Source organism: Lolium rigidum, chromosome 6, assembly GCF_022539505.1.
Source record: "Lolium rigidum isolate FL_2022 chromosome 6, APGP_CSIRO_Lrig_0.1, whole genome shotgun sequence".
Lineage (NCBI taxonomy): Eukaryota > Viridiplantae > Streptophyta > Magnoliopsida > Poales > Poaceae > Lolium > Lolium rigidum.
In genome coordinates, this window is record NC_061513.1 from 257,275,387 (window position 1) to 257,287,849 (window position 12,463).

General features: G+C 39.7%; 2 long non-coding RNA genes across 3 annotated transcripts; both read right to left on the reverse strand.

Moving 5' to 3' along the window:
- Window positions 1-4,117: 4,117 nt before the first annotated feature.
- LOC124661035 lies at window positions 4,118-6,457 on the reverse strand. The gene is made up of 3 exons (XR_006990070.1): window positions 6,272-6,457; window positions 5,308-5,475; window positions 4,118-4,698 (listed from the first exon to the last, which is right to left on the reverse strand). It is a non-coding gene; the product is annotated as an uncharacterized LOC124661035 (long non-coding RNA).
- Window positions 6,458-7,491: 1,034 nt separating this feature from the next.
- LOC124661038 lies at window positions 7,492-11,115 on the reverse strand. Of its 2 annotated transcripts, none has more exons than XR_006990074.1 (4): window positions 10,922-11,115; window positions 10,289-10,373; window positions 9,517-9,696; window positions 7,492-7,662 (listed from the first exon to the last, which is right to left on the reverse strand). It is a non-coding gene; the product is annotated as an uncharacterized LOC124661038 (long non-coding RNA). The 2 variants fall into 2 exon arrangements; XR_006990073.1 differs by lacking the exon at window positions 7,492-7,662 and adding an exon at window positions 8,573-9,423.
- Window positions 11,116-12,463: the final 1,348 nt, after the last annotated feature.

Here is a 12,463-nt window from a genome sequence, read left to right on the forward strand (position 1 = left end):
TGGACCCTCTCCCCACACACGAGTTCAAATCATCCTCTATCAAAATCTACAAAACAATTCCAGCAAATAGTATGTTTATGAATAATAGAGGTCTTCGTGACTTTTCTAAACATTTACATATTGGCTGATTGTATTAGGACCATAATTTAGATTTTATGGCTAGTTCAGAAATGGGTAGGCGAGATTACACATAGACCACATTGTAAACGCCAACTGAAATTTCAACTTGGATGGTTAGATCTCGAAGTTTTTTTCGTATTTAGTTAAAACGGTACAAGAGAGACCTCTAGCTGAAACCAATCCCATTCAAATGTGGAATAATAAATTGCGTCCTACTCGTAAATACCTTGGTGGATGGGCCCAACATTTATCAGGTCAGTTAAAGAAATGAGTAGTTTCATTTATCATATTTGATTGATGAGTTGGAGGCGTTCGTTGAAGTGACACCATTATCTACGCAAGAGATTCAACTCAAAAGTCAATACAATGCGCAAATAGCTAGTCTCCTTCGTGATTATGACGTTAAATGGTATGAGTGATCGGAGGTTCAATTTATTTTGGAAGAAACCTCGAATACAAGATACTTTCCCATTGTCGCAAATGGCAGACATTGGAATAAACTTATTCATTCTCTAATTCATGATGATGGTACGATCGAAGGGCATGGGCAACTCAAATCTTACATTACTAATTACTATAAAAATTGTTTTGGGAAACTAGAAGAAGGTAACTTCTCAATGGATGAGTCCCAAATAGATGACAATCCTCAGAGTTTCCGATGAGGATAATGCCTACTTCAATGCTCCTTATACAAAGGATGAGAGAAGAAATGATGTTTTCCAAATGGAACACAACAAGGCTCGAGGTCCATATGGTTTCCCGGCAATGTTTTATCAGAACTTCTCGGAGATAATCAAGATGGACATGATGGAACTGTTCAGTGCTATTCATTGTATGGATAGCCTGAATTATTTTTTCCTAAACTTCAATGAGATAATTTAGCTACCAAACATTAAGGAAACAAAAAGGATCTAAGCATAGCGGTCTATTTGTCTTCCTCACATTACCTTCAAAATATTCACAAAACCGCAACTGTTAGGCTTAATTTAGTGGTTGATAATGTTGTGTGCCCATCTCAGACTGCATTCATGCAAAGGAGAAATATCCTTCATAGGGTAGTAACCCTACATGAAAGGGTTCATGCGTTGCATCAGAAAAAAAATATAGAATGTAATCATTTTAAAGATTGACTCTGGAAAAATCTTATGATAAAGTTAAAGGGTCTTTCTTTCAACAAACACTTAGAATGAAATGTTTTTCTGATTAGTGGCATGCTCTTTATTCATAATTTTTTTAGAGGAAGTGTTAACATCAAAGTCAATGACAACGTTAGCGGATACTTCCAAACGAAAAAGATTAAGGCAGTGTGACTCATTATCACTCATGTTTTTCAATATAATGGCGGATGTGTTGGTCGTAATCCTTGATCGTGTGAAAGTTGATGGCCAAATTGAAGGTGTAGTTTCACACCTTATTGATGGTGGACTATCTATCCTTCAATATGTCGACGATATGATCCTATTTATGGAACATGACCTAGAGAAAGCAAGAAATCTTAAGTTGATCTTATCAACTTTCGAGAAACTTTCGGGTATTAAAATTAGCTTCCATAAAAGTGAATTATTTATCGAGTAAATAGGTTGAACTAGGTATAGAGATACTGACGATTAAACTTCGGATAAGTAAAATATCGCGCGACAAAAGAAATCGGTATCGTATGTTACTGGTTCTTTCGATCACGAAGTCATCGTTGAATATTTGTGAGCCATTATGAATCTCCAGGTCTAGCCATTATGAGTCGCAGGAACTTCCTAAAGAAGATTCCGCCTTAGATCTGAAAAAATCAAAGCCCACCCAATCCGCCCCTGAGCAGGAGAAAACGGTGGAAAACCAATGCAGATCCGCCTGGGTCTCCCAGGTGTTAGAGAAGCAAAGGTACGCGGCAAACCCAACACAAAATCCATACTAATATCCTCCCATGGTGTAGTAGGTGCCGGTAAAGGAGTATACAAACCGTGAGGCTTCAACTTAGACTTATGCAAAGGAGAAATATCCTTGATAGGGTAGTAACCCTACCTGAAAGGGTTCATGAGTTAAATCAGAAAAATATAGAATGTAATCATTTTAAAGATTGACCCTGGAAAAATCTTATGATAAAGTTAAATGGTTTTTCTTTCAACAACCAAGTTTTGATCTCTTCTTGTGTTAGTGTGACACCGAGCACCACCTTGCATAAAGGACCTTACACTTTTCCGCTCATTCCTTGGTCGCACTAAACCCGCTTATCCCGTGTGTCGCGAAAGCGCTGCCAGATTTTCACCGACACGCTCCCGCTTTGACAATTTGTTTTATCACGCTTTGATGCGGTGTTGTTGATCTGTATGTCTAGATACCATGGATTTTGACTTGCTAAAAATTCCTTACGGGAAGAGTAGAGATATATTCAACAACCATTGGTCTTTCTTATTGAATGTTGTCATTGACAGTTTAGATTGAGAGAGGTTTGAATGATTGAAAGATTTGGTCTTTGGGTCCATGCAACTCCCACTTTTTCCTTGCTTCCCATGTCACTTTGATCCTTCCGTTTGCCACCTTTCAAAGATCTTTTGCTCCCTCAACTGGACCCTCTCCCCACACACGAGTTCATGGCCATCGTGCCTTGTGTTCTTGACAACTTCATGGCCATCGTGCTGTCCATGCCAGACAGATCAGAGAAGCATTGTCACATCTCAGGATATTAAAAAAAAAGCATGTTCCATCCAGCCTCCATCCTCCCCTCCCGAATCAGGGCCAAATCTACCACCTAGGCAAAAAATAGTCCATGTCTGTATAGCATATTTTGATTATGTCAAACTGAGCATAATTAATAAATCCTTACATGATTGTTATGACCCTTGCAACTCTCCTTCCTTCAAAAAAATTTGATCATACTGCCGTGATTTTTTTTGCATATCTCTTACATGTCACTCCACCTATCAAGATCACCAACACCCTATTACAGCTCTTACCCAAGTTCAAGTTTGGGAAGGACTGCTGACATGGTCCAGTTAGAAAAAAAACATCAATGGGCATACTATCGATAAGCTGAACGGGTGAGAACTATGAACTAAAAACAGTCAGTATTACATAAAAAGAGTTTGTATAAAAGAAATTTTTTGATTATGTTAGCCACGCCGTCGTCAAGTCGGATAAGTCATAAGTCGCGAATATTCACGCGAGCGCACGCGCTATTTGTCTACTCCATCTAGTAGTTCTACCAATTTAGAAGGTAGTGGAATGGCTCCCTTATAAGCTGGTCTACATCCCTTTAGACTAGCAAGGTGGGACTAAATATTCTATGTAGTGCTTATTCAACTACCAACGAAAAGATATGGGCTACAAATTGAGGTTGGAAGAAACCAGGTGCATTCATTTGCCGCTTAGGTGGGCTTCCGTACAGCACAGTAAAGGACAGCAGGCACATGGAAGTTAGTACTCTCGATTCAGCCACCTAACATAAAGTGTGTTTTTTCCAACCATTTAAATTTTCCTACTCCGTACATGATTTTGAATGTTGTTACTATTTGAATTCATTCTCAAAATTAAGAATTGTGTCCTATAAAAGACTGTTTAGTACCAAGATACTATTTAGTAGCAACATACATGTAAAATTTAATAAATCTAGGACATCATGTATGAGGCGTAGGGAGTATTAGGTTTAGCTCTTCACATATCTTTTGAACATAAAATGTCATCTATTTTGTAAAAACATGATCCTCGGCGTCGTGTCCACCCAATTCCGTCCAACATGCTTTTGGCCAAGACGCGCATGGAAGGTAGACTTCAGGCCGGCACAATTTTGGACAAGACACGCATGGAAGTAAGTACACTCGTTTTGTCACATTGCAAGCTGCTTTATCTGAAAGAAAATTTATCTTTTCCAACCATTCAAATTTTGTCTTCAGGATTTCAAATGCTTGATATAGTTTGAATACATCTTCCAAATAAAAAGTCGTCTGACTTTTAGAGCTCCACATATATTTTGAACAAGATCAATACTGTACTTCATACGAACATAAAATGTTCTCTCCAACCACTATAAACCATGAGCATAAAAGAGTTCCCATGAAACATGCCAATTTAAAATTTTCTAATGTACATGGTACTTTTGTGCCAACCCCATCAGCCGGAAAAGGTTCAAATGGTCACCTGACCGAGTGCAAATCAGATTACATCAAACTGACTCAAAACTCTAATCATGCAATATTATGCCAACATAGCTTTCGAGCACAGAACTCATCTGGATACATGCACGCTCAAGTGACACTATAATGGGAGCAAATTCACATTCAAATTACATTATATAATGAATTCAAAGCAAATACGTCATACATCTGTGCCTTGTGATCTTGATCACTTCATGGCCATCATGGTCCATGCCAGATAGCCAAACGACATCAGAGAAGCATCGTCACATCTGACGATGTTTAAAAAAGCATGTTCCATCCAGCAGCCAAGGCCTCCATCCCCCTGCTGAATCAGGGCCAAATCCACCGCTCCCCTTCAGGGTCGCCACAACATTCTGATGCTAGGTGTACCCCTCGAGCCAGCATGTCCAACAACCACTGGTCAAAGAAGGCTCAGTGGCTCGGCCATCAGCTGCACAACAACATACCAAGATAGATTCACCTCCAGGTCCAGCACAAGAAGCCACTACTCCACACAGGCAAGCTATACTAATAAGTAATAACAGTTATGAGTGTTCGTCACTTCAACATGTGATGGCGGAAAGGTGTTACAGTAAAACTTGGGGAGCATGTACACGGCAAGCACCAAACCAGCAGTAGGTCTAGTTGATCAACATAGAGCATTCAAGATGGCACATGACAGAATTCACATTTAGTGGAGACGAAATATCTAAGAGCTCAAACACTAGCATCCAGTTAACATGGCACACACGTTTCAGAGACACGACATGCTTACAAAATTGGCAATCCAGAGCTAAGAACCTACTACAACTAATCATAACCACTGCAATATTATGCCCAAGATGGTTTTAGGATATGAACAGACACAAAATGCCAATTATTATGCCAACAAAACTGAACAACCCAAGGCAACTTCACAAGGAAAATCACTAGTAATTCTAAATTCTTAAGCCATTGCAGAACCATGTTTGAATGAACTTCACTATAAACAGCTAACAGGAGACAATAACATGACCCACAAAGTATGAACACTGAACCTTGAGACAGTGGAGGTCCATACCTGGAGACGCATGGGTTGGTAGAGCTCCATGCACACAAACCGGAAGTTGACCCTCATCTCGATGTTCTGCTGGATCTGCTTGTCCCACATCAACAGATTGCTCACAGCAACACCCATGCAGAGGGCCTTATTCAGCTGGAACTTGATTGTAGCTTTCCTCTCGTTTACCTGGCTTCCAGAAATTCCAGGTGAGAAATCAGAGACAGTAAATTACCTGTATTGGCATCTGAAAGCTGACTACGCACAACAAGCTGACATGGAGGGTATAGAGAGCGATATAATGCAGCTAGGCTCTAATAATTATGGATAAATACAAATATCAGATAACATGAACTGGAGCAGTGTGCATGATCAAATCACAACATTTTCGATCCATGTTGGGAATGAACTATAAGTAAAAAACCGCCTTACAAGGTTCAGCAAGCACGCTGGTGTGTACAGAAACAATAAACCCATCACCAATGATCACTATATCTTTGTTCTTTAATATTGCTCTGAAATACCAAACATGTCTCTAAGAAAAATATAGTAGCAAATGACAAAACTTAGAGCTACTTAAATATCAGTCTGTTTGACCTCCAGCAGCCTAACATGCCAAATCAGTTCCTAAAATCATAAGAACAAAAAATTGGATACTATCAGGTCAAGAACTGTGGCTTGTTTATCTTTGAGTTTCCAATTCGCAAAATGTGAAGGTAAGCCTAGTTGCAAATAGCTAGCAGAATTATTTAAGATACAAAATCCTTGACTGCAGTATATTTGTAATGACCAGCACAGATCAAAATAAACCACCACAATTAAATCATCCATTCCATGAAGGGTTCAGCTCATCCAATAAATGAATCATCCACAACGGGCATGCATCCATACAATGATATAACACTAAAAAGGTATCTCCTATTGATCAAATAAGGTCATTCATCAGTCCATCACAACACACACAAGATGGTCTCAGAAGTACTACCTGAAGACAAGGCCATCCAGGATATTGAACTCGAAAGACAGGTCATCAGTATGGTACTGGTACGTGGGCACCACAGCAGCACACCAATGTACCCCCAGATGGCTTCATCCGCGATAGCAAGGCCATCGCCGCCCGGTCGCTTCGGACGAAAGCCTCATCTGTGGCGATGATGCACCATAACTGCTTGAGGTGCATGAATGATAGCAACACCAAAAGAGTTAAGTCCTTTTAACATTCCTGTTCATAAACCTGTAAAATAGCTACTTAACACATTTTTCAACTACACTTAATTGACATGCGCAACACAAGCTGATTGAAAGTATCTATACTGGAAAAGCAGATCTTCCAAAATAGACTTGGAAAACATGTAAGAGCCATGCCATAAACAAGAACAAGAAATAATTTGGCAAATAGGATATGGAAACAGTGAATATTAAGTTTACACTAAACAGATCTCAATCTCATTCTCGATCTGTGTCACCCTTTAGTTAGTCAAAACAAGCAAGAATTCCCAGGCTTTGAATTCCCAACTCAAACAGACATGTAGGTTATACAACAGAAAGATAACAAGTATACTAACACAAGAGATTATTGCTTCAAATGGATAAAGCCACGCGATATTGGCGACTAACACTGAAAGTAGCAAGCATGTCCAAATCCAAGAGCAACGCTATATAACATATTCCCATCATGTCCTTTCTCTTTTCCTTGTCATCTACCACAGCAGATTCAAATATAATAATACCAAGAAAAAGTGATTTAACAATTTGAAATTGTGACTCGCCCATGTAGAAAGCAGCTCCTGGTACTGAATTTTATCAAATAGAAAATAAAAAGGTGATTTTTATGGACGAAGACATCCAAGTACTGAATGGTTTCTATTTCTATTATTATTATATTTAACTATTAAGTACGAAGGCTAGAGGAGCTCGCAGGCTTGCTTTGAACAAATATTAAACAAGGCTTCATTGAAATTGATGCTGATGAATAGGCTTTGGAGTGCACTGAACAAGAACAACGAATGGAAGGTACCGCCTGGTGCCAGCTGGTAACAAACTAGTTTAACACTGCTTGATTGCTTCAATTACAAATACTTAACGTTTCACATGATGACATACAGGAACACGATACAAGAAATTAATACTAGCATCATGCAGGGGTACTGCTACTTGCTGCTAGATCCATTATACAGCAGGGGATTCAAGCGGATGACATACCTTGAGCAGGACAGTGGAGGAGCTGGAGCCTTCACATGGTGTCAGGGTGAAAACAGAGTTGTCGTCATTGGTTGCCTCATGGAGCACGAGGTAGTTGAGCGAATTCTTCCTCTCTAGGATAGCCATCGGGTAGTCCTTCCATTTCCAGCACTTGAACACAAAAAGAATCATGAACTGGAATCTAGAATTAACAGCAACATCAATGTTTAAGAAATTGCTAGCAGAACAAAGTAAAATTTAGTGCAAGTCAAAACACTAGGAGAACTGCATGAAATATGCATGCATTTAATATCATTCATGTGTCTCACAACAAAACATTTCACCCTGCCTGCAAGCAATCTCAAGAAAATTTTCAATTCAATGAGTGATGACATCAGACAAGCCAGGTGAAACTTGCTTTTTCTGGCTGACTACATGTCAGTGCCAGGACAGGTGGATTTCAATTTCTAGTTCTACTCTGCTTTCCAAGAAAAACATTTTCCTTCATCTACAACCTTGCCAACAAAATTAACCAGAAAAACCATCCTACCACACTCTTTCCAGAATAAGCACAAGTCATGACACCCAGATATGCCCACAAAAAACAGAGCAAATCAAACAAACTAGCAATGAGATCAGTGACATTGCAATGGCACTCAAAGAGCTTTTAGCTACAAAGCACAGCTCCACCTTAAATGTTTCAGTCTGATATGGCATCTTGGCTCTTTCCTGTCACTGTCATTTCCAGGGTTTCCATTACAGCAGTTCTAAAAGCAAGAAACATACATGAGCAAGAAGACATAGACTGTAGACAATACTGGATAAGGAAAGAGCAGTTGAAATGGAAATCAGAGCCCACAAAAACCTCTACTGAACACACCACTTTTTTTCTCTGAAACTAAGCCCCTAAACTTATTTTTCAAGAAAAATATAGAACGGAAAAGAAAAAAGAACTCCTTTTTCCCAGCAGATGGTACATCAGAACCAACAAATGCCTTCTCAAAAAAAACTTCTTCATCCTGGAAACTAACCTTTAAACAGACCTCTGACACACGAGCCGTGAAAAGAAAAACCTTACAAATAAAGATGAGCAAAGGCACACCCAGCAAAAAAGATAGAATGAACATAAAAAAAATTACTTCTTTTCCAGCAGATTGGAAATCAGAGCCCACAAAAACCTCTCCAAAAACTTGGAAACTTATATTTCCCTGAAAATAACCCAAAAGTTCATTTTCTTAAAAGAAATAAACAAACATCTAATGCACCTACTGCGGTCTTAAAAGCCCTACACATAAATATGAAGAACCAAGAAGCCGAAGAGCTATGACTACAGAATCTGCAAATAAGAAGGTTGCAGATAACTTATGTTGGAGAACAGAGAAGGGATAGAAACGCTTCCATCATGAAGAGCAAGGCAGGGGCCAAACTTTCGCCGAAACGATGGCCAATAGAATGAAGACCCAAATCCAACACCCTAAGAAACATGCATACAAATGCATGAAAATTTCACTAAAAAGAAAAGAAAAGAATCCAAAGAAAAACGAAGAACGGAAGCGCCACAAGGATGAGGAAGGTAAGCAAGGCGACCTCGAGAGAGGTTTTGCCTCATGTTCACCTCCCTTCCCTCCAATGAAAGCTAGCTACTTGACTTATATGATTTCCAAATCTGCAATCAGACAAAGAGATGTTTCACAGAAAGCACGCCACTTGATGTCGAAACGGAGTGCTTTGCACCGCACCACGCGGTTACATCACAAACGAAATATGAAGGGTACAGCTCACAGCACAATGGCCATACCAGCTCTAAGCAGCTGCAAACTACAGGAAACACGTGCAAATGCTGGATCTTGTCGCAGACAAGTGGTCTCTACTCATGTGTAGGGTACATCCACACTTGCCTCAATACACAAAATTTTGCTACCAATACTTCTGACGGAATTCTTTATTTTCTCCAACCTATTACTCGCATTGAGTGACACCAGAATGAACACTGATGAGCATTTGGCAGCAACTAGATCAAGCTTCCAGGTTTGGAGATAGTGAGATTACCTCAACGCTTTACTTGATTGTGATCATGTGATGTAGGCCATGCTGGACACCTCATGCTGGAGGGCATCCACGGACGATCAGCAGGATAGCAGCCGGGGACGGAGTCATCGACAGTGAACTCAGGTGCCACAACAAAACCATGTGTGCTGCGTTTAAGCACTGGGCGACATTATTCCCAACCTGAGGTTACATGGTTCAGGTAAGTTGTAAATAATCACTTCAAGTAGTAAACAAGTAAATAAAACACCAAAAGAAAACAATACACAGTTCCAGAAAGATGAGAAACAAAGGGCTAATCAATCATAGGTGACGGGTACTAGAATTTTTACATCCCCATTTTTCCAAATATAACATACAGCTATTAGCCCGAAAAAATTCTGGACCAGAAAACAGAAGCCAGATTTCAATTTGGTGCAGAAACTATTTTAACTAATCCTCTTGATCATTTTATGCCTTGAAAAAAGGAGAATTTATAAACTTTAGCTACAAAGACAATGTGTGCATAATTCTAGACTAAATAGCATATATGAAGTATGACATAATATTCTAGAAGGTAAGGAAATTTTTAGAAGATGTAAACCATGAAACAGGAAAACATTGTGTCACGGAGACCAGGTGACTCAACTACACCAACAACAGCACAATCCAGTACCAAAAAAGCACCAAATAATAATCCTAAAAGGTGAACAGACCAATGGCCAAAACAACAAGCCGCCATGCTGCCACAGAGCATGAGGAAGACCAGAGATCAAATGGGGACCCGAGGAATCACCTAAGGGAATTGTATAAGAAGCATATGATACAGCACCATCGCATGTCTTGGTACAGCTCCAATGCTTCTTCCCGTGTGTCACTGCCTTCATAAATAAAGCGTGATAATTAGACTAAAGAACACGGATTTAACAATTTCGAACCTACTTTTCGCATACAAACATACGCATTGAGCAGTAACCTACTATAAGAGATATGGGAGGCCGCTAGTGCTGTAGAATCTATATCAGCCAGTAGCACTAGACAGTTACATTACAGATAAAGTATGAATCGTTGCACAGCTCACAAGGAAAAAGACCATATATACCAACAGCCACTAGTGCTTCTATTGTGTTGTGCAGACTAGTACATCTAGAGAATCCAAACTTGCATTTCAGAAGAACACCCACAGAGCATGAGGAACAACTAGGCAGCTGTAGCCTCTAGGCAGCTGGAAACTACAGGAGCCATGTGCAAATTCTGGATCTTGTCCATAGAAGTACTCTCAACTCTAGAGCAGGGTACATCCAGACTTGCCTCAAAACACAAATTTTCTGACGATTCTTAGTACACCCCAACCTATTACTCGCATTGAGCAATACCATAACCCACACTGATGACTAGCAAGGTACTGGGTTTGGAGAGAGTGGCTTACCTTCACGTGGTACTTGATTTCTATGCAGGCTTGCTGGACACCTCATGCTCAAGGTCGTCCAAGATCCAACAGCAAGACAGCAGCTACGTCCTCTCGGCCCGGCGACATCAAAGAATGCAGCACGATGGCTGCCAGGGACGGACTCACCATTGATGAACCCACGCACCACACCAGAATCCTGGGTGACATCTTTCCGAACCTGAGGTTCCACAGTTCAGGTAAGTTGTAAATAATCACTTCAAGTAAAGTAGTAGACAAGTAAATATAACACCAAAAGAGAAGAATATGTAATTCCGGAAAGAGGAAAATAAAGGGCTAATCAATCATAGGTGGTGCAGACTAGAATGAATGGGAGTATTACATCCACATTTGTCCATACACAACTTACAGATATTAACCATAAACACTTCTGGACGAGAAAACAGAAGTCAGATTTAAATTTGGTGCAGATACTGCTTTAGCTAATCCTCTTGATCAGTTAATGTCTTGAAAAGAAGGAGCACTTATAAACTTAAGTTGTGAAAGACAACACGTGCATAACTCTGGAGTAAATAGCATATATAAAGTATGATGCATGATTCTACAAGCTAAGGAAATTTGTAGAGGACGTAAACAGAAAACAGGCAAACATGTTTGAATGAACTTCACAAACAAAAACTAACAGGAGACAATAAAATGACCCGCAAAACACTGAGACGCATGGGTTGGTAGAGCTCCGTGCACACAAACCGGAAATTGATGCTCATCTCAATGTTCAGCTGGATTTGCTTCTCCCACAGCGACAGATTGCTCATAGCGACACCAATGCAGAGGACCTTATTCAGCTGGAACTTGATTGTACCTTTCCTCTCGTTTACCTGGCCTCCAGATATTCCTGGTGAGAAACCAGAGAATAAATTACCTGTAATGGCATCTGAACGCTACGCACACCAAGCAGCTATGGAGGTTATAGAGAGCGACATAATGCAGCTAGGCTCTAATAATTAATGATAAATACAAATACCAGATAACATGAACTGGGGTTGTGTGCATGATCAAATCACAAGACTTCCTATCCATGTTGGGAATGAACTATAAGTAAAAAAGAACTTCCTTATAAGGTTCAGCCAGCATGCTATTGTTAACAGAAACAATAAACCCATCACCATAATGATTAATGATCACTATATCTTTGTTGTTTGCTCTGAAATACCAATCATGTCTCTAAGCAAAATATAGTAGCAAATGAGAAAACTTAGAGCTACTTAAATATCAGTTGACCTCTAGCATCCTAGCATCCCAAATCAGTCTCTAAAATCATAAGACCAAAGAACTGGACACTACCAGGTCAGGAACTGTGGCTTGTTTATCTTTGAGTTTCCACTCCGCAAAATGTGAATGTAAGCCTAGTTGCAAATAGCTAGTAGAATTATTTAAGATACAAAATCCTTGCCTGCAGAATATTTGTAATGACCAGCACATATCAAAATAAACAAGCACAATTCAATCATCCATTCCATGAAGGGTTCAGTTCATCCAATAAACGAATCATCCACAGCGGGC